The following is a 27,573-nucleotide window of genomic DNA, read 5'->3' on the forward strand; positions in this document are numbered from 1 at the left end:
TTTCAAATAATATAGCTTAGCTGAAAAAGCAGCCTGAAGATTATTGGCACAGTTGCAGTGGCACAAATTAGATTCCAAGTTTTCATGGACAATTTGTACTTCTCAAATCTTTTTGTCTCAAATTAGTACATAAATGTTCATGTTCTTTCTTCAACAGTGAACCTCAGTTCCATTTATCTGAAGAAAGAGCTTGCTTTTCATCTGTTTCTGTTATACCACAACTGCTTTCCAAAACCAGAGGTACAGTAATATATAAGATACTGCATTCTGAGGTCCCACATCACTTGTCCTTCAACCAGTACTTTCTCCATTCAGTCCATTTATACTTGTTATTATGCGGTTGGATATCTCTTTAGGAAACTTAAAACTGGCTGAGTTCATTTACTATAAAGGCCCAATTGTCTCATTCTCATTCATCATGTAAGAGAATTATCTTTCTGATACATATCAATTCCTTAGTGTATCTTCTCTACTTTTGACGCTGTGCAGTAGATTGCTCCACCATTTCTGCCCATTCCTTCTTTTTCTGTAATGCTAAACATTAAAGATTTTCTGTCTCCCTTCATTGTTAAATCAGAACCAGCTAGCCATTTCCTATCACACTTCGTCTTTTAATTGCCCATTTCAATTCTTTTTTCTTTTCTTCTGTTTTTCTCTTGATAAGATGAGTTGAATACTTCTTGTCTAAGTTTTCTGTAAGATTCCTACTCCTCTCTTAACGTAATACCAATAGCACTTAGACTTATATACTGCTTCATAGTGCTTTACAGCCTTCTCTAAGCAGTTTTACAGAGTCAGCATATTGCCCCCAACAATTTGGGTCCTTATTTTACCCACCTTGGAAGGATGGAAGGCTGAGTCAACCTTGAGGCTGGTGAGAGTCGTTCTGCCAAATTGCAGGCAGCCGGCAGTCAGCAGAAGTAGCCTGCAGTACTGCATTTTAATCACTGCACCACCAGTCCTTTGTCTCTTTCCATCTTGGTACTGATTATCCAAAGCCATTATTTGACTACCTTTCTTCTTGAATTGTAAGTAAAACTGTCAAGTATGTGAATAGCAGGACTATGTAAAATGATGCCACTTTACTTCTAGCTCTTGGAGCAATCCATTTGAAAGTGATGACTTGATGCAGAAAAGCCAAGAATTTTGCATGAGTCTTTTCCACTGAAATAATTATAGCAGGCTGTGTCATGTGGGAATGTCTTCTGCACATGTGCATGGAGAAGCAGGAGACCATGAAATAATCATGAAGCAGTTGATCCATTTGCTTGAGGCACCTCAGAAACAGGGTCTAAATGTGGGATGCTAGTTTGGTTTGTGGAATCCATCAAAGGGACACTTCACCAAAGCTTTGATTGAAACAAATAAGGCTTCACACAGGCCTAATAAACATGATTTATAAGCTAACGTACCTGGCAGCCATGATGTAAGAAGCACAAGGTTCTTACATCATGCAGCTGCAGCTAGACTTTTAGTGGCGCAATACTGGAAGAAGGAAGAATTGCCTACTATTGAAGAAAGGACATTAAAAGTGGCAAATTTGGCAGAAATGGCAAAAATTTCAGCATATTTGAAAGATGATTCACAAGAAAGATATATATCAGAATGGAGAAGATGGATTGATTATATTCAAAACAAATATCGAACTAAAAAGTATCAAATAGCATATGAATGAATAGAAAAGTTAAGAGTATGTATATTTAGTTAAGTAAAAGGTGAGTTAAAGTGTCAAGGGGGGGGATAGGAATCTGTAGATAGTTAGCTTAGCTTAGCATATGATTGTTAATTGTTTTACCCTGTATTTTGTTCTGGGAAGTCCGGGATATGTTTTCTCAGGTTTTCGCGGGTGTTTGTATGTAGGTCTTTGGTTATTCGGGTCTTCTCCCACGTAAAATTGGAAGTGTCTTGGCGACGTTTCGACAAAGTCTCATTCGTCATCTTCAGGCTGGTGTTCTCGGCTTCGTGCTTCCAGGAGCAATGTGAGATCGCAGCTGTCTCTTCCTTTTAACTGCTAGATTAACTAGATTAACTAGCAGTTAAAAGGAAGAGACAGCTGCGATCTCACATTGCTCCTGGAAGCACGAAGCCGAGAACAAACTATCCCCTCCCCCGCTACTGCCACAGCCAATCTGCAGAGCTGGAAAGGTTGGGGACTGCTGAGGTACAGAAAAGAGGATGTAGTGGTAAACAGTTCATGTGAAGGACTAGTGCAGACTGCTTATTACAATTATTAGGCTGGAGCAGTAAGTAACTTTTTATCTTCTATTTGGAAATATTCTATTTGGAAATTTCTTGCCTTCCATTGAGGACCTGTATACTGCACGAGTCAAAAAGAGGGCTGTGGAAAAAATCTACAGACCCCTCACATCCTGGACACAAATTGTTTCAACTTCTACCCTCAAAACGACGCTATAGAGCACTGCACACCAGAACAACAAGACAAGAGGACAGTTTTTCTCCAAATGCCATCACTCTGCTTAACAACTAATTCAATATAATATAATAAAATATATATGTATAAAATACAATGTATAATAAAAATTAATCCCATCCTCTACCGATTACAGGATTTTGCAGCTAAATCATAATGCTTCACTGAAATGCAGTGGCACCCTAACAATGTTGATCCCTGAACAAAAGCAAATCAAGCAAGAGTGATTTCTGGCTCTTTTTAAATTTATTTTTTTATGTTAAAGGTTGCACTGGTCATCTTCAAATCATCCTTCCTTGATAAACAATTTCTATGTACAGTACTTTCATGTTGATGATGCTATTTTTTCTATAACTCAAATTGGTTTTCATTGTAGGCTTTTGATATTAGCCAAGTGTTACCAAACTGAGGGCTTGGAGATAAATTATTCTGGAACAAAGCTGCTTCATCAAGATACGTTGCCATGTGGAAATTAACGGTTTTTCTAGAGAACAAGTAAAAACTTTTAAATATTTAGTTAAGTACTTCTTGTCCTTCCAGGTCATATCAAATTCAAGAGATCTGAAAGACCCCAGCACAATTATTAGATTTGCTAGGTGCAACAGGAACATATCACTTTCTGTGGCTATTAAAGTATTTAGTACTAAGATGCTAATCTTATTATTGTTGAGTATCCAGTTTTGTGCTTATTAATATTTTGAAATTCAATCTAAATTCATCAGAACCTTATTTTGAGTCTCTCATTTCATGCTGAGTGCCCTTCTATAGTCAGAACTTAAATGCCCTTCTTTAGCAGTCCAAATGAAAATCTGCCACTTGAAATATTGGGTGAGACATATTCTGAGATGAACCACTGACCATTCACTTTAGTCCGTTTCCTCTTGAAAAAAAATTCATACCCACCAATTTGTCTTCCTGCTGCTTCAGAAGTCCCTTGGAATTGATAAAGCTATGCTGCAGTTAATCAGAGAATCCTTTGTTTGAATATACAGAATGACAGAGCTAAAATTTCACCATGTTGTCTCATGGACTTCTTTAATAGCTCTTCTGTGTTCCTAGCTGTCTTTATAGGATTACTTCTGCTACATATAGAGAAGCACTTATGTTATCCAGGTTTAATTCTTTATCTTCTACCTTAATGGAAGGGAGGATACATAACATTCTTTGTGTGGAAAACCTCTGTATCTTTGCCAATATGACAAAAGATTCAGTAACACATGCCTTGCTTCATTATTTCCTTTGTTGTATGTGATGTGCAGGAGTCATATCTTTTTTGTTATTTATTGTGAGAGTTGGGCTAAAACCCAAATTATCACTTTTTACTTGCTGATATTTTGTTTGACATTTCTAGGAATGTAGTGAATTTTCACCGTCAGAAGGCTTTGGTGGGAATGTTGATTCCCCCACCCCTCCCCAACTTTGGTACAGAAGTTTTGGTGATAACTTAATAAAAGGCCAACGAGATGATGTAAATTATATATTTTTATATATTTTTCCAATTAGGATGATTGTTTTTCAAGTTAGTTAGTCATGATTTAGAGTGGGCAATGATATGACTCATATAAATTTCCTACAGTGTTCTCTCAGATCCTTTGTTGTCTCACTTGGTCTTTTCATAACCACTCCAAACTCAATTGCAGAAAATATGACTTCAGCAACAGAGTGGTCAATGCCTGGAATGCACTACCTGACTCTGTGGTTTCATCCCAAAACCCCCAAAATTTTAACCTTAGACTGGCTACTGTTGACCTCATCCCATTCCAAAGAGGTCTGTAAGGGCCGTGCATAAGAGCATCAGCGTGCCAACCGTCCCTGTCCTAATGTTCCTTTTAATTGTATTCATTTTATGTATTCAATTCATGCTTATACTTATATTATCTAATACGTACTCAACAAATGACTAAATAAAATATAAATAAATAAATAAGTAACTACCTGGTCTGACAAGTAACAACAATTTCTTTCACTGTTTTGCATGCATCGCTCCTATTTAAATCACTGTGCTGGTTTCCAGACTACTGGTCCTAACAGTTTCATTGCTCCCACCTTCAAAGCTTTACCTGATATCTCTGTGTTCTTTCTTTTTTTTTTAGTAATTTTTATTAATATATTCTATACACCAATACACCAATAAAATATACAATCCTGCCACCATGGTATAATGTGCTTACATTGTCTATGAATATAAAGTCATTCCTTTATACATACATATTTGCCATCATATATATATACATCATCATATCTCTATTCTATCCCACCTTTTCTGGACCCAATCGTACCATAATTTCCAACTGTTATAAAATTCTGAATCTTTTTTACCATTGATCAATCTAGTTAATCTATCTGATTATCTCTGTGTTCTTATTGACATAATCCTCCTAGTACATGTTTATCCTTCCAACTCCATCACTCTCTATTTTGAATATGTCTTTCCATGAAAAAAAAAATCTCTGCTTTTTATTCTTTTTTTGTACTCTATATTTGGAACTGCCTGGTTTCAGAGCAACTACATAAAACCAACAAATTTGCTTTCTGCAGATCCTCCATTTTGCTGTCTTTTTCCATTAAATCTTTGACATAGATGTCCTAATTTCCACACACAACAATAGCGCAGGCAATTACAAAGCTTGTATTTTATAAGCTGCTTCTGTTCCTGTCTCTGCATGCCTGAACATGCAAAAATACTTCACTTTTCTTCCAGGTGGAGCAACATACTTCTGCATAACACGTATATGGGGAGACATGAAACCTATTCTGAAACAGTTTATGAAAACATGGACAAAATACATTTGCTGCAATAATCAAAGAATGATGCTTCATGTGTGCACTCATGCATGTTGCAAAGCTCCTGTTTTGGAGGACTTGAATAATCAATTCAACTCAAAGCTCTCAGCTACTGTGTAGCTGTCATATTTAACTTAAAACTTAAACATTATGAATGCAGGCTTATTGCTCTTCAAATAACACTCCTCACTGCAGGTTTTTTTTTTTAATGAATCCAATACAAACATATCCGATATTGAAATATTCAAAAACACAGAAGTGAATTCTGCATTTCTGGATTGTATAAGATACTTAAGGACTACGACTTCTAATGCTCAATATCATGTGACTATCTTCTCAACATGGTATTCTAAATTTTATTTATTTAACTAATGAATCAATTTTCTATGGGATGGAAATATGTGCGATCAATAGCTCCAATAGTGAAATTGATGGGACAGCCCACATGTCTTCACAGCACTATATTAGGCTGCCACTAAATTAGAGAATGGACTTCTTGGTCTTCTTTTTGCAATGAGGTTACAATTTTTAACATTATTTCAGTAAATATAAGAGCTATAAATACAGGGTTTTTAAAATTTATTCATCATATTTATATGATGTACAAAACATGAATATTTTCCTCATTAATGAAAAAGAAACACAATCCAACTGAAAAATATATTTGAGAAATTTGATGCAAAATATAATAAATTGTTGTGGATTCTAGTTATTTCAGTAACATTTACCTGCCAATCAGAACTCCATGCCAATCTCCTCATAAGGTGACTGAGTGAATCAAATAATATTTATAATGGGAAATTGCAAAATGAAATTGCATAACAAGGAGAAATTACATTAAAACATAAGAGAAGTTAAATTAGAAATATTGCCTAAATATTTCAGCAAAATAACATATTCAGGAACATTATGTGTTCTTTTTGTGACTTAGATTTTGCAAAGACCTGGTGGGAGAAGACATGACAAGAATACACTTTCAGAAAAACATGATGAACAGTGCAGGGGGAAAAAAACCCACCTTAGAGCAAAAGATATTAAGAAGTTAATGCAAAAAAGATTTTGAGATATTTTGCATTTGTAGTCTAATATCTTAAATAAGAATATAAGAATCATTTAATTGTTAATCTAATTGGTGATATATACGAGAACCAAAGAGAGTTTACTGAAAGTACCACTGAAAGCCATAAACACATTGATGAGAGAAAAATTGAAGGGCTGATCACTGAACATTAGTTAAAAGAACTAATTAGTTCTGAGCTAAATGACTAAGACCTTCAGTAACATAGAATGAGTTGAGCTTAATATTTTAATGCTTTTTAACATTTTGGGCAGGTTACATGAAAGATCCATTTTGCTCCATAAATCTCCCATAAAATAGCTCTCTTTAGGGGATTTTTCAAGATTTAAATACCTGTTTTGCCTCTTAAATATCCCAACATACATAAAATGACTTCAAGAATATTGCAGGGAGTTACATTTAGCCTTGTGTGTGTGTGTGTGTGTGTGTGTGTGTGTGTGTGTGTGTGTGTGTTTGTGCATGTTAGATTTGCTTTTTAGTGAGCCACATGGTTTCCATTGGTAAATAGGAAGAAAGGCATAGAGGAAGTTCAAAAGAGTACATACTCCTGATATATACTTAAGAAGATTAGGTTCTTCCCTTCATCTCTGGTAATCATTTCTCATATTTTGTTGCTTGCAAGACTTTGTGTATTTCTTGTAAGATGTTATTAATTAATTCCAGTGCTAAGCAGAAGGGCAAAAGCGAAGGCAATAATTCTGGGATTTTCACCTGCAGTAAAAATTCAGCATCTATTGCTGGTATTCAAGTGAAGTATGTAAAGGACATGAAAAATATATTAGAAATGCAAACATAGAGCCTGAGGCCTAAGAGATAGCAAGTTAATATAAAAAGGTAAGGTGGATTAGAAGGAGACAAAATAGATATTTGGCTGAAGGGAGGGGATATAAAGAGAGCTGTGAACAGGCAGGAAGACTGAACTAAGAAGAAAGGAATTCCTGAACATTTGTATCAGACCGAGGAATGTGAAAGGAAAATGGTTGACGGGGGAGGAAAGGATCAGATCATGTTTCTATGGAATGAAAAGAAACATTAAAAAAGGAGCAAAACAGTAAAGGAAAACATAGACCCTATCTCTACGTTATAAGGATATAAAATTGGGGAGCATATATTGGGAGCCCCCAAAGTTGGATATAAGATGGTGGCTATATAAATGTGTATAATATTTAGATTAAATAAACATTTTAAACAACCAAACCAAACAAACAAACAAGCAATCAAACAAGCGTCTAATTGTAGGAGGTGTTCAGTTCCTATTTTTGCTTATGTTTTTTGAGGTATGTGTGTATGTGTGGGTATGTGGGTGGGTCCTAAACAATGGAAACAGTTTTAGAGTTATTCCATCGTCTACCCTCAATCCTGCATTATTATGAGTTTTAGGTTTTTTGTTTAATTTCTCATCCATGAAGTATAGGTAGTCCTCGACTTACAACAGTCCATTTGAAGTTACAATGGCACTGAAAAAAGTGACTTATGACATTTTTCACACTTATGAACATTGCAACATCCCCATGGTCATGTGATCAAAATTCAGCTTGGCAACTGGCTCATATTTATGTCCCAGGGTGATGGTATTGCCTTTTATGACTTTCTGACAAGCAAAGTCAATGGGGAAGCCAGATTCACTTAACAAACTTGTTATTAACAACTACAGTGATTCATATAACAAATGTGGCAAGAAAGGTCATAAAATGGGGCAAAATTCACTTTAAAATACCTCACTTAGCAACAGAGATTTTGGGCTTAATTGTGGTCGTAAATTGAGGATTACCTGGAATAGGGTGAGCTAATAGATGGATCTTAAGGTGGAGATTCAGGGACTGTCAAAGAGTGGCTTATGCTTCCAGCATATATTTGATAAAGGTTTACTACAAAGGTTTGTGAAACAGAATGTCACCTGAAATAAGCAAAGGCTCTGCCGAGTTTCACTCAATTCCTGGTGATTCATACCAGGTCTATAGGTTTTTTTTGTGGGGGAGTGGGGGTAACAGTGCACAAGCAGCTTGCACTTATCTTCTAAATTCTGTCTTCAACTTTCCCATTTAGCCTGCACCCTTAGTCTAGTACTGTGTTTCCCTGAAAATAAGACTGGGTCTTATATTAATTTTTGGTCCAAATGACTCATTAGGGCTTATTTTCCAGTCAGGTCTTATTTTGGGGAAAATACTGTACTAAATACGCCCATTTGGCTGACAATCTTAACTGGGACTTATTTTTGGGGTAGGATTGAAAAATCATGTTAGAGTTTATTTTCCAATTGGGTCTTATTTTCAGAGAAACACAGTATTTCTTCATGGTTCCCCATCCAAGTACTAACCAAGTCCTTGCTTAGCCTTTTTTCAGGCAAAATTGGCTAGATGCTGCTAAGGGCTAGAATATCCATTATCACTTTTCTTCCTGATGATTATAGCAAAAGAAAGTCCAACCCAATACATGCATAATAGATCAGATTTCATTTTCAATATGTGGAACAACCCCCCCCCCCCCACACACAGCAGGTTTTCTTAACTGGAAACAATAAATATCTAAAAATGATTACTTTTTTAAAAAAAATGTGACTTTTTATGTTTAACCCATTAATAAGATTAACTTTTTAAGGTACTTCTATGTTGTTTCAGTGAATCAAATGCAGTGATGGGCTGCAACTGGTTTAACAACTATGAATGTGCGGTTTGCACGTGCACACCTAACACACTTATGTGCAGCATTCAAAATACAGCAATTTGAAGCTCAGTTGCATACCTTCTAAGACAGCCCCGGTAAGTAGAACAGTGGAGTTACAGAAATCAGCTGTGCCGTACAAATCAACTGAGCCAGAAAGAAGTAAATACAGGACAGGATAGGGCGGGTGCGGGTGGGTGGGGCCAGTTGATCATCGGAACTACCGGTTCGCCCAAACTGGTCCAAACCAGCAGCAGCCCACCAGTGATCAAATGTAAGCAGCATACAAAACAATCTTTGTTTTGTCTCTCTCTCTCTCTCTAATACACACACAAAATAAACTCAAACATAATCTTCTTTTCCCAGTTGCAACCTGTCAATAGTAAACCAGCTTCAGAAATCCTTGGTTGGGTTGGGTTGAATTGAACTATGCATTTGATGGATTTACCCAATCTGATTAAGGCAGAAAGTGATATAATTTGCTGTTAACATATTTGAAAGAGAAGGACTTGTGCTTGAAATCTGGAGACTTACTAGCGGAAGCTGAAGGTATTAATCAACAGACTTTCTTAGGAAAGTTGGTGAAGTTTGTGGAATAGAGCCATCAAATGTATCTAGAAGATAGCAGTCAACAGACACGGTGTTCCAATTTGCAATGGACAAGTGCAATGGAGATATCTTCAATGGAGATATTTTCAATGGAGACCTATATTCTTTGGGAGTGAGAAACAGATGTTTGGAAAGATTCCATTTATAATTTTAAAGAAAAGTAAAGATGATAAATTATCAAGAATCAGTTGATGGTATTTGATCCTGGATGAATTAAAGACAATAGTTGCAGTGAGTTTTTGAGAGACTAGAGGCTGCTTGTGGACTTATTATGAGTTAAATATAATAACATATTGTTTACAGAGGGCTTTGAAGTTTAGCTTTGATGTTGGGATTACCTTTTAACTGGGTTTTTTTAATAGTAGATAGATGGTAGGTCAAACTGGTTGATTTATATAGATCTCTATATCTATTATCTTTTTCAGTGTTATGTAACAATTTTGTAAATATAGATATAGAAATACATAAATTGTGGACTGTTGCAAGGGAGTAGAACAACTGTTATTGCTCAAATATATTTTGTATTTTAACTTTGGAAATAAATAAAAATTTAATGAAAAAAACCAAAATGATACAATTTGACTTAGTGAGATCAGCTACTAATCAGCACATGGTGGCCAGTATGGCTTATTCAATAAACAAGGGTTAAACCAGGATTAAATAATCACAGTTTAACACAATATATAAATCCAGGCAGCCCCTATATGGAAAAACCTATTCCCAAATCACCCAAAGTTGTTGAGTTTATTTTATTCCAGCACTCTATTCAATGCTCATTTGAATGAGAGCAATGGAAGGGGCTAGCCTTAAATTCACTTGTCTTCTCAAACAATAATATCTTTCCCTTTTCAAATTCCATGAAAATGGCAGGCTGAAGCAATCACAGTAAATGACAAAACAGCAATGAAATAAAATATAACAATAATGGGCTATTGATTCATAGATCTTAGTGACAGTAATATACATCTTAACATTTTTAACTGGTAAGTAAACCAAGTATGTGTGGCACAAGACCACTGAATGTAGGAGGAGTGTGCACCTGTTGTAAGTTAAAAAATAGCACATGAGTGAGTATACATATGGCTAGAGTATTTTTTTTAAAATGTCTTTATACACAAGCGTACTTTATATGCCAACAATACTCCTTATCCAAGCTGTATTAGAAATTTACTTACTTATTTAGGTTGCATAATCAAGATTATTTTGTTGATATTATTTTGTACAGAATTCTGAAAAACTATCTAATATTATTCAACTGTTGTCATTCTGTACTCAGGAACTTACCTTGTGGGGAAAGGCTGCTCACTAATGAGAAATCTACTAATGGAATATGTATGAATCAGCAGTTTTGAAAAAACCCGAGAGAGACCATTGGTAATGTTTCAGATTCTAGCAAACTTCAATTTTGATCACCTTTAACCAGGGCCATTAATACATAACAAATAATAAGAGTTACTGTTAAATAATATATAAAGGACTAAGATGTATTACCATTTTTATAAACATGCAGACTTTTCCCTCCAAAAGATTTCTTAGAGCTTGGCTACACTTAATACTCTAAAAAAGTAGTTCTGAAAATGGCACCATTGTATTGAATTCTCCTCACATTCTCTGCAATAATAATTATAATATGCAAACTTCCAATATTCTCAACTATATTTCTCATTATCTTCCATTATTAGCTATATTAGTTGAAGCTGCTGGCAGCTGTTGTTCAGCAACATTTGAAGGGTCATGAGTTTTCTATCCTTGGCTCAGGACTTCCAACAAAAAATATCATCATCTTTTACTTTGCTCTAGAATTTCAGGGAAATTCAGATAATGAAGATGCAACACTACATGTGTATGCATTTACTAGATATTTGCAAACGGAGAGAAGGTCAATTTATTGTAAAGCTCAGTTTATAGTAATTGATATAATAGAGAGATGTAAATGACTTTTACTATCCAAATTCCTCAGACGAAGGGTGAAGAGAAAGGGGATAGTATCCATTAAGTGAATTCTTAATAGGTATGACATAGATTGAATCTTTAGCCACTGTCTTGGATATGAACTGACAAAGGACAAAAATACGGCATACTAGCTTAATCAGAAACAAAAGACAATAAACCAAATAAATTTATTGATGTTAATGAGGCAAGGGGGTCAAGTATGCCCATGGATATTGGATACCTAAATAAAGGAGGATACCAAAGCAAGTTGGCTAGTAATGAGCCAGATTTTAATTTCTAAATAACTTTGGTTTAGGTTGGTTGTTCAAGAAACTGATTTTTACATCTTTTCTGAATGCACTACAATTAAGTCAAACACAAAGAAGCATACAGGCTGTAATGGAAGCATAGCAGTGATGGGTTTCAACTGGTGTTACCACTGGTTCGCATCATGCACACGCTTTGCTCGCACGCACACCAAACTTGCATTCCGCCCAAGCGCAGTGTATTACGGAACAGCTGAGATGCAGCAATCCGCTCTGCCGTGCCTTTCAGCTGGGCTAGAAATGATCAAATATAAGGTATGTATAACACAGGGGTGGGCAGTAGGACCAACATAACTGTCAGAGAGAACCGGTTCACTCTCAGCTCACCATCGTTGCTACCGGCTCACCCGAACTGGCCCGAACCGGTAGAAACCCACCACTGAAGCATAGGCATTCAAATGTATAGTTTTGTTTCGAAGCATAAAGTCAGTGCAGTGTCAAAGTCTAAGTCCTTCACACATAACCCCACATTGTTCAACATGAATTCTCTGTAATGAATCAGCATATCTTTTTTGGAAGATTTCCCTACTTGTAGACATACAGCAGTTCTCCAGAGATTTCAGAAAGAAAAATGTGGCATTACCAGACATTCGTTTTCTAGTTTGCAAGAAACACATATGACATTCAAGTACTGATGTTAAAAACATTAGGGGAAGAAATATATATTGTTACTAAAAGTAGCTCAGTCCTCAGTCCTCTTGCCTGCTCTGATCAGACAGGAATGCATTTCAGCTGAAATTTGTTCATAAATAATGCACATTTAAACACACAAGTTATGTCCATTAATTTAATTTGCCTCTCTATTGCTGACTTCCTTTGAGCTTCTCTTCTCTTCTCTTCTCTTCTCTTCTCTTCTCTTCTCTTCTCTTCTCTTCTCTTCTCTTCTCTTCTCTTCTCTTCTCTTCTCTTCTCTTCTCTTCTCCTCTCCTCTCCTCTCCTCTCCTCTCCTCTCCTCTCCTCTCCTCTCCCTCTTCTCTTCCTCTTTCTCCCGCTTCCCTCCCCTCCCCTTCATTTCCCCTCCTGTACAGTTTGAACATAATTCAAAGTGTACATAAAATAGTCACTCACTTTGAGATAATTAAGTTTAATTATTTGAAGGTGGTGATCGGATGGTTTACAGGTATTCTATGATTTTAAAATAAAATATCTCTAACATATAAAAATATATCATAGTTTATATGGATTGCCATCCAAAGATGTAATCCAAAATTCTAATGGATATCATCAAACCCCTAGAGAGCCAATTATAGCACACGGTTGCCACCCAATGGTGTAGTATTTAGTGACAGTTTCATGAAGATATCCAACCCTAATGTTTCTTGGAATATCCAAGTGAATAGCTTTTCTTAATAATTATATCTATTTTACAGGCCACGATTGAAATTTTTTAAAGAATTATATACGTAATTTAAAAAGCAATAGAACTCAAACTCATATGGATAAACTCAAAAGCAGTCTTCTCTTCAATTACTGGCCAAGCCTAGTTCAGCAAAGCCACTGAATCTCTCAGACAAGTTGATAGAAAATTGGAACATGTATGTATGTGCATGTGCACACACATAAACACAGAGATACACCAACATACAAGCAGAAACAGACCAAAGTGACAAAAAGCAAGTAAATGATATGTCTACTGATACATGAAGAGTTCAAGACTGGACTTTACTGCTGTGGACCTGCATATGGGAAATGACAGCTGCATTTCCCAGCTGTCAGTGGGGATGGTTTAACCTAGAGTTCCATGAAAAAGTAGAGATCAGTAAATATAATTATTTTTTTAAAAAAATCACTGATTTTTTTTTTATTTGATTTATATGCCGCCTTTCTCCGGAGACTCAGGGCAGCTTACAATGCGTTAAGCAATAGCCTTCATACTTTGTATATTTTATACAAAATCAGCTTATTGCCCCCACAATATGGGTCCTCAATTTACCTACCTTAGAAAGGATAGAAGGCTGAGTCAACCTTGAGCCTGGTGAGATTTGAACTTGCACTAACCTGGCCGCCAGGTTGACACCTCTGGTATGTATTTTTCCTGAATATGCGCCATCATTTTTATGTTACAAACAATTCTCACCAGAATCAATTACTGATGTGTGTAAATTTATTCAGCAGAAAACATCATTTTTAAGGATGTTGATGTCAGCCTTCCCAGATAAACCAGACAGAAAGCAGGACTAGATGAACTAATTCTACTTTATTGTAAGGTTACATTAATAGAATCTTGCAAGTCTGAAAGTACAAACTTTCTGCTGCCACTTTTAATTGCTTGTTCCATTATGGTGGCCCTTCCTATGATTCTTTGTCTGACCATTAAGCCACTGGGGGCTCCTGCTTCTCTTGTGTGATTATTTCCTAGGCAGTATTTTTTCCTTCATTCTCCAAGGCCATCCACACATTCCATTTCAGTTAAACAAGTTCTCATATGTGCTGAATATGTAGTGATAAGGATAGGCAATGGTTGCTTTGTTTCAATTTGTTTCATCTCTGCTTCATTCGTCCTTCTACCACTATTTGACTTCACCTTTTCCTAAACGCATTCATGTCATACTAGAAAGAGTCACTATCTGAGAAGAAATCTTGTTTTCTCAAAAGCTTTTCTGGCTGAAGTAGCATGAACTTTCTTGGCTCACCCAGTGAGGTGCAATTGGTTTTTAAAGCCACCAAATCAGGAATTATTATACACTTTGAATCTTTATTTTAACTAAACCAGTGGATAGAATTGAATATTTGGTTTAATTAAGATTGAAAGTAAAGTTGCAGGAGTGGAGGGTTGGAGCAGGGCAGTAGGGGAGTCAATGAAAATATACTGAAATTTGATTGTTAGACTGTAGTAGATCTGCCGGCAGTGAGAAAATAATGTCTGCAAAGCTATGAAAAAGAGAATAGGGAGCTAGATTGCACATGATTCTGGACAAGTCTAAAATAAATGGAACTGGGAAAGGGAACACCTAATGGGGAGAGCAGTATTCCCCTAGTCAATAGATTTTCTTTTTATTAGAATTCTAATGCAAAATGTGTTGCATGTGGTCTGTAATTGAAAGATTTCAACATATCTGTGATAAAGCCAAGCAAAAGTTGCTAGGCAACCACATCCTGCCCTTAGGGTACCATCAGCCAATGAGAGCTTTTTCTTGGATACAGTTCTTGCATCACTTATTCCACAAACTGTACATATCTTTCAGAGAATAAAGCACATGGGGAACTCAATGCTTTGAATTTCCATCTCAATTTGGTGGTCAGTTTGCAAAATAGTTTAGCACCAACAATCAGTTCCCATATCCTCTTTTCATTGTCTGCCCAGATAACAAAACAATGAAAGAAAGATGAGCAGTGCACACCTAAGAATTAACAAGCTATGGTGACACTATAAGGTGCATTCGAATTAGGACATTTACCGTTGTATGGATATTTCAACTCTTGCATTATATTAAGGTAGTCTGAATGCAGATTCAGCTAGATGACTGCAGTTTATGTATTACAGACACAATTTCCCCCCCACCCAAATGCAGATGTTTATCACAATTTATTGAGGAGGGAGCTGGATATTTTCTTCAGGGTTGATTAGAATGATGAAAGCATTGTATACATTTTAATTTAGTTATGTATGAGTTGCTGTGATATAAATGTGATGCAAGCCAGTGGTGGGATTCAAATAATTTAACAACCGGTTCTCTGCCCTAATGATTTCTTCCAACAACCAGTTCACCAAACTGCTCAGAAAGTTAACAACCGGTTCTCCCAAAGTAGTGCGAACTGGCTGAATCCCTCAAGCCTCTAAATGATGCAAGCCCTCAAGAAGGGCACCTGAAAAAGTGAAATCCACATTTGCTTGTGTTAAGAGTGAAAGCATGCCCCAAATGTACAAGCAATGTTGGTTTCTCTGCTTACATTTTGAAGCCCAATAATAAACCTGAGTGTAAGTTAGGGATTCTTTTGAAATATAGAACTCCTCAAAAAAAAAAAAAAAGGAAAGGAAAGGAAAGGAAAGGAAAGGAAAGGAAAGGAAAGGAAAGGAAAGGAAAGGAAAGGAAAGGAAAGGAAAGGAAAAAGGCCTTTATTTTTACCAGGGACAATACTGGAGTTATTACTTCAAAAATTTCTAGTGGAAAACTGTTGGAGAAGCTTGAAAAAAAGGACATGTGTATACAGGGTGGGGTCAAGCTGAGTTTTATTAATTTTTGATTTGACTTTATAAAGGATTGATTTTTCTTCTGAGTAAGGGAGTGCTTCTCCTTTCCAATTAGTGCCACTTTTATAGCCCTTTGCTGCAAGCTTTGCTATATGAGCTGCACCTCATTAGTAAAATGTCAATTTTGCAAGGCCTTAGAATCAGTCCCCAGAATTTTCTGGTGAAAATCATATCAGGGAAAATAACTGGATCTGCGGAAAATAACTGGCCGCAGTAACTAAGTATCTGAGGAAATTGCAAAAATCAGATGTGAAGACACCTGTACCTGAGATTTATGAACAAAGCAGATCATCACTAAGACATCATTGGGAAAATAATATTTTAGTTCAGGGCAAATCAGTCCAAGCCAGAACTAGATTAAGATTTCAGCTCCTAATTCTTTCTTCAGATATCTGGCCATCTATCTACAAATTATCATTCATTTTGTATATTCGTTTTAATCATTAAATTCATTTCATATTATAGCCAAATATTAAAACATTTTAAAAAAAAAAATCCAAACCTTTCAGTATCCAGGAAGATTCCATGCATCCTTCTCTAATTAGTTAAATCAACAGCAATGTTGATCTCTAAATTAGGTTTAATGGGCTCTGCCCTGATAAATATAATTGTTCTGTATGTGATGAAATCCAAGGAATGAAAGAGGTTAATTATGGAGCAATTCCTCCCTTTTACCAACTGCCTACTATCAGCTGATATGGATCTTTAAGAGATGGCACTGAAAACCACTTCAGGGTGTACAGCAGCATCCAGGCATTTGTTTTAAGCAGATAATAGAAATTGCCTGTTGGTTTGTTTCAGGGAAGATGATTCTGCTGTGAGAAAGATTTCTTTCCCATGGAGCTATCTAAACATCACTGCTAGGGCCTCTGCATCTCTACAGGAAGAAGGTCTCCTTTCCCTCCTTAGCTCCTTCTCATACTGTTAAATTGTCTCAGGAGATTCATCAGATAGACACACTGGATTTGCTTACAACAACTTGAAATAATTTCAAGGGTTTTAAGCCACAGGGGGAGTCCAATTCCAAGCACAGAAAACTCAATGGTAAGGTTGGTTCCCTATGGACAGAGTATCAGATGAAAAGGTCGTCCTCATCGGGGGTTCCATAAGCTCCCCAGGATAGGGTTGCTGGCATTCATAAATATATTATTATCATAATTTGGCCTCATCACTTTTGACTATTTGAATCTTAGCCAGTGCAACAATGTTTTAGTTAAAACTATGACATCCAAAGGTCACCCAACACTTGAATATATGACCGAGTATAGATGCAAATTAAGATACTTTAAGAATGATGCCAACAAATGGGAGCAATTATTTGATGTAGCTAATTCTGAAATAACTTGCATGCCTCCCAAACAAGCATTGATGTGGGAAGCAAAGTATGAGTTGTGCTTTCCTAATATCAATTTAGAATCCATCACTATCACCTCCAAGGGGAGCTGAAATATACTGACTTACCCAAAGGACCACTGCAGACTCATATTTGATTGCTCATAAAATAATCTTCACAGAGTGTCTGAGTGGATTAGAAAGATAAATTCAGGAATAGGGAATTTTTTGACTTCTTTGATGAGAGGAATGATACAGCAATTATGTATATTTCATTGGCTTCTGCTTCTAAATATGCCTTCAGTACTGAAATTGCAAGCAATCTGGCATTCCATTTGCAGACCAGATGGATATCCCATCAGGAACATTTTTTTTGGAAGCATCTATGCCCATGTACTTATTTTCACTGTAATTGGTTTTGGCCAATATTTCTTCCTATCAATAATGCTTCCCCAACCACTAGTATTGTTTTATATTATAAGGGCAGGTCAAAATTTCAGCAATATGATCTTGTTATATATATATATATATAACATTTAGATAGATAGATAGATAGATAGATAGATAGATAGATAATAGATAGATAGATAGATAGATAGATAGATAGACAGACAGACAGACAGACAGACAGACAGAATAGATATAGTTATAGATATAGATATAGACAGACAGACAGACAGACAGACAGGCAGGCAGGCAGAGAGAGAGAGAGAGAGAGAGAGAGAGAGAGAGAGAGAGGGAGAGAGAGAGAGAGATTTGTAACTTCCTTTCTACTGGCCTATGAAATTCTTGATTCCATGTAGGAATTTGTCACTGTATAAGGGTTATGGTTTTTGAAACAGCTTTGAAATTTTTCTTTAGGCTGAATGTAGATCATATTTGAGATTTTGCTTTGGACAGAATTAAAATGCAACTCTCTACTTACCAATACCTGCTAACATTCCCTAAAGGCCAGAATCTAGGACAGATCTTTAGCTCATTAAGTCATTTAATAACACTATCCTGTGTAGAATCAAAATCAATTCACATCATATATTCTATGAAAGGATCAGATTATTCCTCTTCTGCTGAGGGACAATCTCAGGTAGCAATAGTAACAACAGTAACATGGAGGCCTGAGTTCACACCATGTAATCAATAATCTAGATAATTTTGCCATGATTGGAAGAACCAATACAACATATTACATGGGTGTTAATTTGTTTCTTTAATATATGAAGACCAAACATGTTTTGTCATATCTGAAGTTGATCCTAAAGACAAAAGTTGAAAGATCCAAGACACACAGAAATACAAGCCTGAAATCTGTTTTCAGATCTTATTTAGCACTAAAGCACTCTTCATTTCCTCACAATAGTTTGAATATTAAGAAATCAGCCAGTACATTGTTGCATGAAAGACATTCAGATTAGTAAGGGATTTCAATGAAGGTACAAAATGCTACCCTTTTACTAAGATTATTTTTCGAACAACTCTTTTCTACAAAGCAAGATTCTCTTTCAGTCTATTTAGGCCACCAGAGGCACAGATTTGTAGCAATTGTATGCTATTGTCTGATCTGAAAAATCAGATGCCACTCAGGCTGTGCCAGAAATCCCTGCCCTATTTTCACAGGAACATTCACTCCTAATGAAATTGTAAATATATGATTGTATATTTAGAGACTTAAAGAGGCAAATTATAACACTTTTTGGAGTATCAGTAATGGAATAACTTTAAAACTATCCCATCTTCTTAGCAGCTTGGCTACAAAATGTTAATTATGTCTGAAAAAAAGATGGTCATAATGTCAAATGGGCTCTTAATATGAATATGGACAAGAAAAATGATTACACAATCTGTTCCAAGCTGAGAGGTTATAGACTTTGACTTCTTCTGATCTGTTCAGCCACATTGGTCTATGGAATAGCACATTTTCTATGGTTCATGAAGACTAAACAATCAAAGAAGAATTTGTGGTGCCTCACAGTTCAAATGCTGTTGAATTAGTTTTCATCTATCTAAATGATTTCAATATTTTCCACTTAGATTCGCTATTTTCTTCCACCCAGTAATCCGACCCCCTTCTATGTTTGGTTCCCTGATTTCCTACCTACATTCGTGCATTTGCATTTTCATATCCTTCATAATGCCAAAATTCCTTCTCTAATTACTGTGTTATGTTTTCTACATTTGTAATGACCACAAACAGCTCTCTAGACACACAATTTTGTCTTAATTCCTTTAAAAATTATCAGGTTACAAGGATCACAGTTTTTTATCTGTTTTTTTTTATCACCATCACTGTGTGGTTACCACTTTTAGTATCTAAATAATTAAACTACTCTCTTGATAATTTTTTTAGATAACAGAATGCTTCAAAATTATATTTATTATTATTCCTTCCTTCAGGGAGTTGACAACTTTCTGTCTGAGACTAACACAATGAAAACAGATTTACCACATGGTGGTGTTGCAGGACACAATACTCCAATATTCATTGCAATTACTAATGTAACACAGGCCAGTTTTGAAGAGGACATGGATTTCATTAGTATTAAGTGTTGCTAGGTTCTCTTACATGGTTTTGAGCTTGTTGTCTCAAAATCAATCAATTTATGGCAATAAGAGGCTGATTTTCCAATTAATTTAACACAGAATGCTCAACTAGCATTATCATTGAGATCAACTTATGTTATTTTTTTTAAAAAACACCCTACTTAAAAATATATTATATATTTCTTTTCCCTTGCTTTTCAACCTTTTAGCTTTTACTATTTTTCCTCTCATTATTTTCTTTAGATCCATCCATAATTATCCACTTCTATTTATGTCAATTCCTCTTAAACTGTTTTCTTCTGATAGTTATTTTTGTGCAGTAAGATTCTTTATCTTCCATGATCTTATCTTACTTCCTCTGATTATTTCTTTATTATTCTGATTTCATTTTTTTTTCTGGATTCACTTTCCCCTCTTCATTTTTTTACTGTAATAGTATCTTTAGAGATATTTATGGATTGCACATGATCTTTTTTTTTTTTGCACTTTTAGATGACTACAGTTTATTTTTTGCACTTTTAGATGACTACAGTTTATTTTGCACATGTCTTCTTATTTTATTCTTGAAAAGAAATCAAGGCTTGAATGATAGCATAGACAGTATAGGAACAGGAACCATTTATTCTTTTAAAGTTCTATAGTACTCATAGAGAACCAATAGACAATCATAATTTGCCACTCCCAAGAAGTTAGAACAATGCAGTCTTTGCTGACTGGTAGCCAATGGGTGCTCATCTATTGGCTATTAAAATTAACATAGCTTCACATCAAAAGACCAAATCAAAAAATTCTCTTTCTCTTTATAAAGTATAAAAGCATTACATCACTGGCATTATCGTATCATGAAGTTAGCGCACTCTTTCTGCTGTGAAAGATATATTTTTCCTTCTTTACCACTTCTGACATGGAGATATGCCATTTGTAAGAAAGATGCAATGGTGCCAGAAGAGCCAGGATTTGATGCTGTATCCATATACAACAATGGCATCAGCTGATAAGCAGAGAGCTCCGTCTGTTTCCAAGTGGATTAGAACCAACATCTGGTAATGTAACAGAACATACAACGACTGAAATCTTTAAATATCAGTTGATTCAAAAATAATATTGCCTCATGATTGGTAAAGCAGATGGCATTTAAAAGCCTAAAAGACGTGTAGTTTAACTTTCTAATTTGAAAAAAAAGTGAGGGTGGGTTTTTTTTTTCTTTGCAGGCATGCCACGATGAATTTAATAAAATTCCAGATGGCTCAAGAAAATGAGTCTGTCACTGCTATACAATAAGGGCCTTGCTCACTATCACCTGCCAAATGATTTGAGATAATGTTTCTTCTTGAACCTCATTCCAGATCTGGGATTAATTGCATTTGAAATCAATCCCAAATCCCATCATTAGTTCCTTTTTTTTCTAGCTATTGAAAAAAATGTATTTAGAAACTCCAGCATATAAATAAATTAAGTAAAATAGACATGAGTTTGAATATAAAGGTAAAGGTAAAGGTTCCCCTTGCACATATGTGCTAGTCGTTCCCGACTCTAGGGGACAGTGCTCATCTCTGTTTCAAAGCTGAAGAACCAGTGCTGTCTGAAGACGTCTCCATGGTCATGTGGCCGGCATGACTAAATGCCACAGGTATTTATTTACCTGTTACCTTCCCACCAAAGGTGGTCCCTATTTTTCTACTTGCATTTTTTATGTGCTTTTGAACTGCTAGGTGAGCAGAAGCTGGGACAAGTAACGGGAGCTCACCCTGTTATGTGGCACTAGGAATTCGAACTGCTAACCTTTCGATCGACAAGCTCAGCATCTTAGCCACTGAGCCACCCCATTCCTTATTTTGAATATATGGTTATGCTATAAAGAAATGGTTCAAAAATTAGAATCTAGCAGCAGAATTTGACACAAATCTATAATGCTCTATGTTATGGATACATGAGTGCGGTCTTTATATGCCATGTAGGGATGGATGGGACACAGTCAGCTTTTCACAGTGGAAAATGAATTGTTTTGTTTTTGTTTTAATTGAGAAACATATTTCATTGCCCAAAACAATGAGAGGAATTTTAGAAACAAAATCTTCCCACCAACTTGCAGGCCCCCAGCCTTGTCAACTGTTCCCTTTTAAGAGAGCATAAGGAATGAATACTTTGCTATCCTTTTCATTTTTTTTTTATCCAGATAAGCTTCCTAGCTCACCAAGAGAGAGAGAGAGAGAGAGAGAGAGAGAGAGAGAGAGAGAGAGAGAGAGAGAGAGAGAGAGAGAGAGAGAGAGAGCAATGATCCTTGAGAATTAAAATGGTTTCAAGGACCACTATTATGTGTAATAGCCTTTCTGAAGGCTTCAGATTCCCAGACATCATAAGCTTGATGTACTGTGGGGAACAGCACAATGAAGAAGATGGAAGGAGAGGAGGAATGTTTTTCTATCATTCCTCTTTTACTATCACTGTAACCTTCCCAGTTCTCTATTTGCAGATAAATAAAAAGGGGAGATGGTGTGAGGAATAGGAAAGATGGGGAAGGGGAGACTGGGTTTTCCACATATTGATCTACTTTAGAGAAGAATGTAGGAGGGCTGCATGCCTTTGTAAGAACCCCAGATGTTTCTTTTTAACAGGTAAACTATTGGACTGAAACTCCAGAAATATTGATTCTGCATATTTTATTATAGTGATTATAATAGTGACTCTTAAAGGCATTATCCATGGCTTAGGACCTGGTTATTTATGGGACCGCCTGCTACCACCAATAACCTCCCACCGGCCAGTACGCTCCCATAGAGAGGGGCTCCTCCGGGTGCCGTCGGCCAAACAATGTCAACTGGCGGCCCCTAGGGGGAGAGCCTTCTCTGTGGGGGCACCTACGATCTAGAACGAGCTGCCCCTGGAGATACGGAGGATCCCGGATCTGCGCACCTTCCGTCGCACGCTTAAGACTTTTTTATTTCATAAAGCTGGCCTGGCCTAAATCTTCTCCCCTTTTTAAATGTAAATTTTAATTTGTTTTTAAATTATGGGGTATTTTAAATTTGTTCAGCCAAATTATTTAATTCGTTTTTATTCTATTTTAAATTTTTGTATTTATGTGTTTTATCCTGTGGCTGTTCACCGCCCTGAGTCCTTCGGGAGTAGGGCAGTATAGAAATTTAATAAAATAAATAAATAAATAAATTATAAGTTGAAATAGCAAGCAAGGAACTCCTGCATTGTCCCTGCTCCATTTTCCCAGTTAGTAGTTTGGTAACCCTAGGCCCGTGATGGCGAACCTATGGCACACCTGCCTGAAGTGGCACAAGGCATCATGTCACCTAGCATGTGCGGCGTTGCCCGTTCCTCTTCCAGGTTTCTGATGCACATGCATGCATGATGATCAGCTGGCCTTTTTGCATGTGGCAGTGCTGGAAACTAGAAGAGGTGGTCTTCCATTTTCTGGCGGGAGCATATGCACTGGCCAGCTGATCGTTGCATGTGCATGCATGCCAGAAACCCAGAAGAATAGTTGGCTGAAATTGGAAGTTCAGTACCTGAAACCGGAAGTTCATTTTTGTCTGCACTCATGCGCCCTGTGCAGCTCCTCTTCTGGGTTTCAGCCCAGACATGTGCGCATGCTATTTGGCACTCAGTGCTGAAAAGGTTCACCACCATTGTTATAGACCTGTGATGGCGAACCTATGGCACGCATGCCACAGATGGCATGCGGAGCCATATCTATGGGCATGCGAGCATCGCCTGAGCTCAGCTCCAGGGTGCATGCACATGCTGGTCAACTGATTTTCGGGCCTTCTGGGCCCACTGGAAGTCGGGAAATGGGCTGTTTCTGGCCTCTGGAGGGTCTCTGGGGGAGGGGGGAAAGCTGTTTTTGCCCTCCCCAGACAAGAAAGCCTCTGGAGCCTTTCACTGGGGGAGGGTAAAAAATGGGCCTACCCAGCCCACCGTGCCATCATGTGCCAAAAGCGGGGGTTGCGGGGGGGTAGCGCATGCATGTGAGGGGGCGGGACACATTGAATTATGGGTGAGGGCACACGCACGCATGACACCACCCCCTCCCATGCTCCCCCCACTTTTGACATGCAACGGCAAAAAGGTTCGCCATCACTGCCCTAGGCTGTTTCAGCTACATTCATTTGTTTACTTAGTTACTTACACTATTTGCCTAGTCAAAAACACTGCCTTCTTTCCAACCATGAGGACAAAAATCTCAAAAATGCAAGTTTTCTACCAGGGCATGTAACTTTCTGCTTTCTGCTTTATTTGCTTTTTTTGGGGTGCTAAGCATCTTTCCCTAGATATTCTCAATATGCTTGGTTCTATTTACACAAATCCTGTATGCTCTGCAAAAATATAAATCCCTGTAAATCAACTGGTGGGTTCCAACTAACGTTAAGCTCTTTCCTTCAAAATTTCACAGCCTCTTTATCACCAGTTTTTTTCCCCCTCAGTCATCTTTCTCTTTGGTTATTGCCCCCCCCCCCCCCGCTACACTAGAATTCTCACTATAAGTGTACATACTTGCAAACTGATAAAATTTAAGACAAAAATGATTTTATTTAAGGATGGGAAAGGCAAACTGTTTTGGGCACAAGTTATTTTGATGAAATAATTTGTTCATTTTGGTGAACACCTCAGTATTCCATTTTAACTCAGACCATGCCAATCTGACTATTTCAAGTGCAGTTCATTGTAAGTAAATCTTCTGCAACTGGAAGTAATTCATGGTGTTTCAGTTGTAATCAGGGTCAATATGTTTTGGACTATCCAGAGGCAAATCACAAGTGTTAAAATATTATCTTTTTGTCATATTTCAAAAGCTTGTTATATAAGTCATTCCAAAACAATTTCTTTGCACCTCATGAACACGTAGTTTTGTCAAGAAGTAAAAGAGAGTAGGCTTTGCCAGCCTTTTCCTATATGAACTCCCTTAATGTTCCTCATTGGATCTCCATTGGAGCTGTGGGCAGGTCAATTGTCTTGAAATCAGAATATAATAAAATTTAGGCTATCCTGGATTATAATGAATCATCAGTAATGAAAGTTTTGCAATCATTTAGTAGGAAATGTTCAGAACAATTATTCTAATTTTAAAGAAGATGAAATTATAGAGAAGGGAAATTTTATAGAGGAAAACTCTGTATCACTACTATAAAATCATAGAATATGTCATTATTAACTATTAACTGTTAAACTACTGAAGTTCGCAGATGACACAACATTGATCGGTTTCATTCGAGACAATGATGAATCCGCATACAGACGGAGGTTGAACAACTAGCCTCATGGTGCAACCAGAACAATCTGGAACTGAACACACTCAAAACCATAGAAATGTTGGTAGACTTTAGAATAAACCCTTCCATTCTTCCACCTCTCACAATACTAGACAACACGGTATCAACAGTAGAGATCTTCAAATTTCTAGGTTCTACCATATCGCAAGATCTAAAATGGACAGCTAACATCAAAAACATAATCAAAAAAGCACAACTAAGAATGTTCTTTCTGCGCCAATTCAGAAAGCTCAAACTGCCCAAGGAGCTGTTGATACAGTTCTACAGCCTGAGTCTGCAGATGACAGACTCAATTATTAAATCTGTCATCTGCACATCTATAACTGTCTGGTTTGGTTCTGCAACCCAACAAGACAGACACAGACTTCGGAGGATAATTAGAACTGCAGAAAAAACAATTGCTACCAACCTGCCTTCCACTGAGGACCTGTATACTGCACAAGTCAAAAATAGGGCTGTGAAAATATTTACAGACCCTTCATATCCTGCACATAAACTGTTTCAACTCTTATTTATTATTATTATTATTTTATTATTCATATTTCTATGCCGCCCACTCTCCGAGGACTCTGGGCGGCTTACACCAAAGACAGTATACTAAATAGCATATTGCCCCCAACAATCTGGGTCCTCATTTTACCCACCTCGGAAGGATGGAAGGCTGAGTCAACCTTGAGCCGGTGAGATTTGATCTGCTGATCTGCTGAACTAGCAGTCAGCTGAAGTAGCTGCAGTACTACACTCTAACCACTGTGCCACTTTGGCTCTTCCAACTCTTACCCTCAAAATGACACTATAGAGCACTGCATACCAGAACTAGACACAAGAACAGTTTTTTCCCGAATGCCATCACTCTGCTAAACAAATAATTCCCGCAAGACTGTCAAACTAGTTATTAAGTCTGCACTACTATTAATCTTCTCATTGTTCCCACCACCCATCTCCTTCCATTTATGACTGTAACATTGTTGCTTGTATCCTTATGATTTATATTGATATTGTTTCCTGATTGCTTATTTGTACCCTATGATATCATTAGGTGTTGTACCTTATGATTCTTGATGAATGTCTCTTTTCTTTTATGTACACTGAGAGCATGTACACCAAGACAAATTCCTTGTGTGTCCAATCACACTTGGTCAATAAAAAATTCTATTCTATTCTATTCATTATTAACTAAGAGGAGAAGATTTACCTCGTATGTCTTTGCTCTGAATGTTTAGTACTACTGCCTTGTATTACTATTACTACTGGTTACACTATCACATATATTCAGTGAATGACATGTATCTAGCAGGCAGTTCATGCTCGGAAAGCCAGAGCTCAAGTTCATTTTTCATCTCTGCCTGTCATTCAATGTACAGCTACAGGCAATACAGAACTTCATCACTAAATCTTCCATATATAAACTAGGTGAGGATTACCTCGTTTTAAAACGCATGTAAATTCATATCCTGCTAGATGTCAGAAAACAAGTATTGCTTAGTCTACTGCCAAGTCTCCAGACTCAGGAGGCAAGTTCAGTTGATGTCACAAAAAGCATGAAGATTCCTTGATGATGTCACAAGATAAAACTTGTGACTTCACAGAGTGTTGAAAGAGATCAGCTGTGAATGCCTAGAAAATATGGCTGAAAAAGATTAAAGACATAGCTGTGATCACCCCTGTTTTTAGAAGATACAGAAAATATCTTTCCTTTCAGTGTTTACTAAAATTGTTCTAGCCTTTTTCTCAGTTCCTTATGCTAATGTGTCTAACGACTTCGTAACAACATGGCCAGGGCACGTAACTATTCTGTGAATTGCTGAATTGTGTAATTGTGAAAGCTGAACGGTCAAGTAATATATGCAATAGTTATCACAGGCAGGCAGATAGCATCATTTACTCCGGGGCACTTGCATACTGAGAAGCTGCTCTCAAGTGTTCAGAAATTCATGATTAGCTAATGGCTTGGAAATTTATTTTTCTGCAAATTATCCTCATTTCTGAATCCTGGCAAACTAGGTAGAACAATCCCCCAGCAATTTTATCTGAAGAATGGTGCTGAGGGTGAATTCATATGAACACTTGTCCATGATGAGCAGTTACCATGGCCATTTGTAACTTTGCACACATAGTACTTTTTATTTTAACTTGTCACACCAGAATGGATAGGAAATAGGTTTATAGAGCTTTCATACAATTGTTAACCTTTGGAATGGTACCTACCCATAACATGAAAATAGTGGATTGTGAATTTTGCGAAAGAGTAAGAGTAGTCCATATAGGATACTATTACTTCTCTGGAGCCTGTTTCACTGTGCAGAGCATAAAAACAGAAGGTGCTCAATCAAATCTCTATGTTTTATCCTACTAAAGAAATTTAAACGGTACTAAATAAGCATTACACCTTCTGTTCTGATTGTAAA

The 27,573-nt window shown here is 36.8% G+C and overlaps 1 long non-coding RNA gene across 1 annotated transcript in view; it reads right to left on the reverse strand.

Annotated features, from left to right (window-relative positions):
* LOC117664290 (uncharacterized) overlaps positions 1–26,668 on the reverse strand; it is a 60,671-nt gene extending 34,003 nt beyond the window's left edge. The window contains exon 1 of the long non-coding RNA XR_015728290.1: positions 26,590–26,668. This is a non-coding gene — a long non-coding RNA (uncharacterized LOC117664290). The remainder of the gene's footprint in view (positions 1–26,589) is intronic.
* Positions 26,669–27,573: the final 905 nt, after the last annotated feature.

This window comes from Pantherophis guttatus, chromosome 5 (assembly GCF_059756535.1).
Source record: "Pantherophis guttatus breed Tessera chromosome 5, ASM5975653v1, whole genome shotgun sequence".
NCBI classification, from domain to species: Eukaryota; Metazoa; Chordata; class Lepidosauria; order Squamata; family Colubridae; genus Pantherophis; species Pantherophis guttatus.